Source organism: Halichoerus grypus, chromosome 1 (genome assembly GCF_964656455.1).
Source record: "Halichoerus grypus chromosome 1, mHalGry1.hap1.1, whole genome shotgun sequence".
NCBI lineage: Eukaryota > Metazoa > Chordata > Mammalia > Carnivora > Phocidae > Halichoerus > Halichoerus grypus.
The window spans coordinates 70132221-70139829 of record NC_135712.1 but is presented as its reverse complement, the minus strand read 5'-3'; the positions used below and the strand labels follow the sequence as shown (position 1 = coordinate 70139829).

The following is a 7609-nucleotide window of genomic DNA, read 5'->3' as shown; positions in this document are numbered from 1 at the left end:
ATGGGGAGTTGGCCTCCTTAAGAAAAACACCTAGCAGGATACAAATGCCTCGACCTCTTGCTTTGTTTGATTTGGAGCTTGATTTATAGGCAGAAAACTTGCTCCAAATTAGTTGTTTGCATCTCTTGACCCCCCAAATCTAGTCAGCCCCAACGCATCCCAAGGTGAGGCTTCTGGGTTCGGCATTGCTTTCTTGTGTGTTCGTGGTTCCGAGTGGACTTTGGAGTCAAAAACTGGATCTGAATTCTGGCTTTAATACTACCAGCTGTATGACCCTGAGCAAGTTACTTAACAATCTTTAAAATGAGGATGGTAATGTGTACCTTATTCGGTTGTGGTGGCAGTTAGATGAGAATACATGCCAAGCAGGGCTTACCCATAGGAAGGTTCCATAAACCTTAGCAATGGTCATTACTGAGGTAGTGTGAAGGAGCTTGGGAGGGGACTCCTCTCAGATTCCTTCCCCTCTGGCTTTCCCCTCTGAGATCAGGCAACAGGGGGAATTTGGCCGTACCCAGAAGTTGTCAGTCCTGCATGCTCTAGACCCTCTCTTGGATCAGGTAGTGTGCGTTCCCCCTCTGCCTGGTGGCTTGGCTTCCTGATTAAGGGAAGCTGCTACAACAATGTTATCAAATGATTTAGTGGAGGGACACCTGGTAGTTCAGTTCGTTAAGCGTCTGACTCTTGACTCTTGATTTTGGCTCAGATCATGATCTCAGCATGGGATCAAGACTTGCGTTGGGCTCTGCGATCAGTGGGAGTCTGCTTGAGATTCTCTCCCTCTTCCTCAGCCCCTCCCCCTGCTCATGTTCAGCTCTCTCTCTCAAAAACAAATAAATCTTTTAAAAAAAAAATGACTTAGTGGAAAGTTGTCCTGCCTACCTCACAGGGCAAGACACCATGACGCAAATCCACCCAGTCCAGCCCCCCATATGTGTCTGGAACCCATTCCTTTTTCATTGCCCTACTGCCCTCTGGCCAGGGCCCTTGGGCCCAATGCCGGACCATAGGAGTGCTGAAAGAGCCATATTACACGGTTCTTTGATGTCTGATCCTTGGGACAGTTCTCTCTGGACTTGTTTTATTATTGTATCCATTTTATAGATGAGGTAGTCAGTAACAGGGCCAAGTGGCCTTAAGCCTTTGGGTTCTAGGCACCATGGCTCAAGGCTGCCTTCAGCTAGCTAGGGTCTGGATCTGAGGGCTGTACTATCACTGGGAGGAAGAGCTCTGAATTTTCTCCTTTGTGGGAGCCAGGAGGAGAGCACCCAAGAGGGAGCAGTGCAGGAGGGAGGAAGGTCCCTTTGCCAGAGACTTTTTCTGCCTGTGTTCCCAGAAGGAAGTGTCACAGGCCTGAAACCACCTCTCCCTTGTTGAAATGTCCTCCTTTGGCCCCAGGGAAAGGATGGGGGTGTCTCAGGTTCCCAGGCCTCATGGCTCTTGCTGAGAGATTAGTCCCTCTCTGCAAATACTCACTGGATTGTGGACTTGGAAACTTTCCAATCCAGCCTCCCCATTTTAGAAACAAAGCAACTGAGACCAGATGGAAGTGACTTTTCACACTGTCACAAGGTAAGTCAGCAGGAGCTGAACTGCTGCTACTGAGAATTGGAGACTCCTGTTTCAGTGCTCCTCCTTTGGGCCCGGTTGACTGCACAATCTCAGTGTGAACTCCCTACCTTTGGCTTCAGGCTCTCCTCCCGTAGGCACATAAGAAGGCGCAAGGTGGATCTAGGGTGGGGAGATTCCGGTCGGGTGAAGAAGGGGGATTGGTGGGGGGGACTGAAGAAAGGGGAGAGGGGAGGAGCAAGCGAGACCTGGTCCCTTAAGAGGGAGGGCCAACCCCGCCGGACCCCGCCCCCCGGGGCGGCGCACGCGCAGGCGGGCTCCAGGAACTCAGGCGGGAGGGCGGGCGCTCCTGGCTTGCGGGCCGGCGCGCGGGGCCGCAGCACCTGCGGGGGCCGGCGCTGGGCGCGGCGCCCGGCGGGCGGACGTTGACGCCGGGAGGCTAGGGCGGGGAGGCGGGCCCGCGACGTGGGGGTGGCCGCGGAACCGGAGGGGACGCCAGCCCGCAGCCCCCTTCCCAGGGGGACCGGGCGGAAGGAGCCGGGCGGGGGTCGGTGTGAGCGGTCGCAGAGGGCAGCACCATCTGGAGGGGTGGGACCGCGCGGCCTCTTGGGGGCAAGCGAGTGCGCTGGGCAGTGCGGGTAGGGGGCCCCGGGCGGGAAGCGCAGGAGGAGCGCGGTGGGCTCAGCCCGGCGCTGCCGGAGCAGCAGCCACAGCGGGTCGGGGTTCTCAGCTGGGGCCCGCAGCAGCTTCGCGGGCTGAAGCTCGGCGTGGAGGAGCAAGGGGGCGTGGGTCCGGCCGTGCAGGAAGAGGGCGGGGTGGGCCCGGGGGTGCAGGAGCGGGGCGGCCGTGGCCACGAGCCCAGCCTGGGGGTGGTGTGGGGTCTGCCGGACGGCGCGGACTGGAGGCGCCCGCCGCCGTGGACGGGCTCGGCTCGCTGGCCTGTGGTGCAGGAGGAGGGGCTGGGGCCCCGCAAGCAGCACCAGGAGAAGGGGGGAGGCAGCCCCGCAGTGCAGGAGCGTGGGGAGGCCCGCGCCGGGGTGCAGGAGCAGGGGGAGGGGAGCCCACGCAGGTTGCTGCAGCAGTCCGAGCCGCTCTCCGAGTTCGGGGACCGCTCCTGGGAGCGCGGGGAGGGGCTCGAAAGTTCCGGGGAGCAGGGGGGGCAGTACTGGGAGAGCTGTGGGCACCTCAGGCGGGAGGCGGTGGTCCTGGGAGCGGCCCCAGCACGCCGGGAGAGACTCGAGCTAGCGGGGAGGGCCCGGCCTGTGGGGCCCCAGGGGCCTGAGGGGGAGGGGCGCCTGGGGGTGCAGGAAGCAAATTGGCTTCCTGGGGTGCAGGAAGGACAGGTGGTGCGGGCTGTCCAGGAGACATACCTGGACGAGAAGGCGACCCGGGAGGGAGAGGGGCGCCCTGAGGGGCACAGGATCCGGAGGCGCCGGCGGAGGAGGAGGTGGTAACCTGCAGGCCGGCTGCCCGGCACGAGGATCGCTCCAGGGCCGAGGTGAGCGCAAGATGTAGGGGTTTGGGGATTGAAGCGTTGGAAGCCACTGCCCGAGAGCAGGCAGTGTGTCCTGCTGGATCCTCTTCTGCCACCTCAGCCTGGACCTCGTGGAAACTGTCTGCCGGGAGGCAGCAGAAGGCACCAGGTAAGGAAACGGAATTATCTTCGCAGCGGGAGTTGGTGTGTTTTGAAGCACGGGGCTGCAGCTGTTTCAGGAGAGGGTGGTCTCCAAACTGCTGGTGTTCACCCTCCTGTGTTTAAACCTGGGGAGGGAGGAAGCAGTGCAGTTTTCAAGAGCGAGACAGGATCCCTCCCCCAACTACTAAAAATGCCAACTGGAGTGATGGGGCATTTCCTTAGCGTCTAGACTGGAGATGAGACTATCTGGGCGGCTCCCAGGCCTGGGCAGAAGGAAGAGAGGGGTAGCCCCAGGCTGAGGTTGCAGAGGAGGTAGCCACCCCTCCAGCTGTCTACCCCTGTTGATGGGGTGCCTCCATGCCAGGGCTGGGATGGTGCAATCAGCACAGGTTTTCTCAGGTCCTCAGAACACATTCCATAAAAGGGAAGGGGCAGCATTGCATTAACAGGACCTTATCTAGTAACCCTGTTTGCCACGTGATCTGAGATGTGCGTGTGGCCGCTGGCGACTTGAGCTAGAACCTGACCTGCTCCCATCACACCTTCTTGTCACAGCTGATTAATAACCCAGGGCCCAGGGCCAAGGATGAATAGGGGCAGAAAGCCAGAGAACTGCTGGTGAGGCCTTCTCGGTGTGGGCTCTCAGGACCCCAACCTGAAAGGGGTGGTTGAGGAGGGGGGGTCTGTACTGCTGGACTCTGGGTATCCTCTGTGGCGCAGAGCTCAGCCCCACCCGTGGAGGTGGACAGAGGGGCAGCTGTGGCATCATGGGTTCTGTACTGGCCAGGGCCAGCTCCTCGCCCAGCCTAGAGGTGGGGCTTGCAGGGGTGGGGACTACATTTGGCTTCTTGTGGACTGCCCCATGGCCTGGATGCCAGGCCTACTCATTCCTGGCCCAGAGGGGCTTGGTTGGCCAGTTTATGGGCCTCATCCTCCTAGGGTTGTTCACCTCTTACCTGGCACCGTGTGCGTTCCTGCTTCTCTAGCCCTCAGGTTGGGGTGGGTGCAGGGTTGCTGCGGGCCTCAGCTGGGTCCCATCTTTGACCCAACTAAAGGCGTGGTCTCTGAGTCAAATGGCCCCCAGACCCTTGTCTGAACCTGTGTGGTTGCAGATGGTTCTCTCTCGTCCGGGCAGGGGGAGTGGTGGTGGTGGCTGCCCGGCAGAGCCTTAGGCAGGCAGCTGCTGGGACTGTGCCGGAGGAGCCGGTTAGTCCGCTCCTGATGCAAACCCCAGACCGACTGTCAGCTTCGTCCCACGCCTGCCTGTCACACTGCCACCCCAAACACGCATGCACCGGAAGTTCGGCTGCTGTGTCCATGGTACCTGGCTCTTCTGGAATGGCCAAACTGGTTCTGGCTCTCTGGCTTCAATGGAGAGAATTGTCTGTTCTAGACACATACACACAAGCATATAATTTTATCCTAGTTCAGGTCAACTTGTTTGAATTTGTGGTAGATGAGGAGAAGCACTTGGACAGATCCGGGTTTAGACCACTTCCTAGCTGTGTAACCTCCTGGGGCAAGATACTGTCTCTGGGCTTCGGTTTCTGTGCCGTGGGCCGTGGTTTTCCCTACTCTGTCCTGAGTGTAAAGGGCTCAGACCCCTCTTCGGCTGTCTGGTGCCCGCTTTCTCGGGAGCCCTGGCTGGCAGATGTCAGGGAGCAGGTGTCTGTGCTCCCAGATCTTGTCCTCTGGTCCCTAAATCCAAGATTATCCCCTGCCCTGTGCTTTATTCTGGAAAATGAAGTGTTTATTCTTTTTGTTTTTAATGACAGCTTTATTGAGGTATAATGATATACAGTGAATGGAACATATTTAAAACTGTAAGTTTTAATGTATGTGTATATCCGTGAAACCACCACCACAATCAAGATAATGAACATTCCTATTATTCCCAAACCTCCCAAAGTTTTTTGTGCCCCTTCCTACCTAATTCCTTCATCCTGCCCCTCCTTTGCTATCCCTTTTGCCCAGGCAATAGACTGGTCTGCTTTCTGTCACTATACGTTAGTCCACATTATCTAGAATTTTATGTCAGTGGAATCAGACAGAGTGTGCTCTTTTTTTGCCTGGCTTTTTTCACTCAGCATAATTATTTTGAGATTCATTCATGTTGTGTATTTCAGTAACTCATTCATTTTGATTGCTGAGTAGCATTCCATTATATGTATATACCACAGTCTGTCTATTCTCCTGTTGATGGGTTGTTTTTAGTTTTTGGTTATTACAAATAAAACTGTGAACATATGTGTAAGTTTTTCTGTGGACATCTTATTTTATTTCTCTTGGGTAAATCCTTAGGACTGGAATTGTGAGTCATACAGTAGGGATACATTTAACTTTTAAGGAAATTGCCAGACTGTTTTCCAAAGTGGTTGTACTATTTTACATACCTGCCAATTGTGGATGAAAGTTCTAGTTTGTCCACTTTTTTGCCAACACTTGGTGTGATCAATCTCTTTAATTTTAGACATTCTAATAGGTCTGCAGTGGTTATCTCATTGTGATTTTAATTTGCATTTCCCTAATGACTAGTATTACTCAGCATCTTTTCATGTGCTAATTTGCCATTTGTATATCTGGTGCTGTGTCTGTTCAGATCGTTTACCCAGGGGCGCCTGGATGGCCCAGTCATTAAGCATCTGCCATCGGCTCAGGTCATGATCCCAGGACCCTGGGTTTGAGCCCCACTTCAGGCTCCCTGCTTGTCCCTCTCCCTCTGCCTCTTCCCCTGCTTGTGCGCTCTCTCTCTGTGTCAAATAAATAAATAAATAAAAATCTTTTAAAAACAAAATGAAACAAGAAAAAACAAATCCTTTACCCATTTTTCAGTTGTGGGTTTTTATTCATATTCAGTTTTGCAAGTTCTTTATATATTCTGCATACAAACCCTTTATCGAATATGTTGGGATTGGATATGTTTGATTGCACATATTTCCTTCCAGTCTTTGGCTTGCATTTTAATTCTTTTCACAGTGTCTTTTGACAAGCAGAAGTTTTAAATTTTAATGAACTCCAGTTTAACAACTAGTTCTTTTATGGTTTGTGCTTTTGGTGTCATGTCCAAGAAATCTTTGCCTAAGCCAAAGCCAATGGTTTTCTCCTATTTTTCTTCTAGAAGTTTTATTTATTATTATTTTTTAAGATTTTGTTTTTAAGTAATCTCTACACCCCGTGTAGGGGCTTGAACTCACAGTCCCAAGATCAAGAGTCTCATGCTCTACTGGCTGAGCCACACAGGTGCCCACTTCTAGAAGGTTTATAGTTATGGGTTTTACATTTAGGTCTGTGAGCCGTTTGGGGTTAATTCTTGTATATGGTGCAAGGTATGAATTGAAGTTCAGTTTTTTGCATGTGGAGATCCAACTACTCCAGCACCATTTGTTGAAAAGACTTGTCTTTCCATGGAATTGCCTTTGCACCTTTTGTCAAAAATCAGTTGTCTGTATATGTGTAGAAGTAATTCCGGACTCTCTTTTGTTCCATTGATCAGTTTGTCTGTCTTTATCCTAGTACCACACTATCTTGATCACCGTAGATTATGGGAAATCTTGAAATAAGATCTTGAACTTTGTTCTTCCTTTTCAAAATTCTTTTAGTTACTCCACATTCTTTGCATTTTCATATGCATTTTAGAATCAATTTGTTAATTTCTACAAGAAAGCTCACCAGGATTTTGGTTAGGATTACATTGGATCTATAGATGAATTTGGGGAGATGTCCATTATCTTAGCAATATCTGACCTTCAGACCCATAAACAATGTTTATGTCTGTATTTATCTAGATTTTTAAGAATTTCACCAATGTTTTGTAGTTTAGGTATACAGATCTTTCACATTTTTTGTCAGATATACTTAAGTATTATGTATTTTTTATGCTATTGTAAATGGTATTTTTACATGGTGTTTGGCTTTTTTATTTATCTTAATTGTGGTAAAATATATATAATGTAAAATACACCATTTTAAGCATCTTTCAGGGTATAGTTCAGTAGTGTCAGGTACATTCACATTGTTGTGCAACTATCACTGCCATCTATCTCCAGAACTTTTTCATCTTGCAAAATTGAAACTCTGTACCTATTAAACAATAGCTCTCCATTCCCCCTCCACCCCAGCCCTTGAAGCCACGTTGTACTTTATCTTTATGAATTTGACTATTCTAAATACCTCATAGGAATAGAATCATACAGTATTTGTCCTTTGGTGACTGGCTTTTTTCACTTAGCATACACAATGTACTCAAGGTTCATCCATGTTGTGCCATGTGTTAGCATTTCCTTCTCTTTTAAGGCTGAATAATAATCCATTGTAAGAATATACCACATTTTGTTTCTCTATTCATCCACTGGTGGTTGCTTTCACCTTTTGGCTGTTGTCAGTAATGCTGCTATAAAATGGTAT

The 7609-nt window shown here is 51.0% G+C and overlaps 1 protein-coding gene across 1 annotated transcript in view; it reads left to right on the top strand.

The window, feature by feature from the left end:
* Positions 1-2879: 2879 nt before the first annotated feature.
* Positions 2880-7609, top strand: part of TNK2 (tyrosine kinase non receptor 2) — a 47238-nt gene continuing 42508 nt past the window's right edge. The window contains exon 1 of the mRNA XM_036072063.2: positions 2880-3212. The gene's annotated coding sequence lies outside the window, so the exon portion shown is untranslated. The remainder of the gene's footprint in view (positions 3213-7609) is intronic.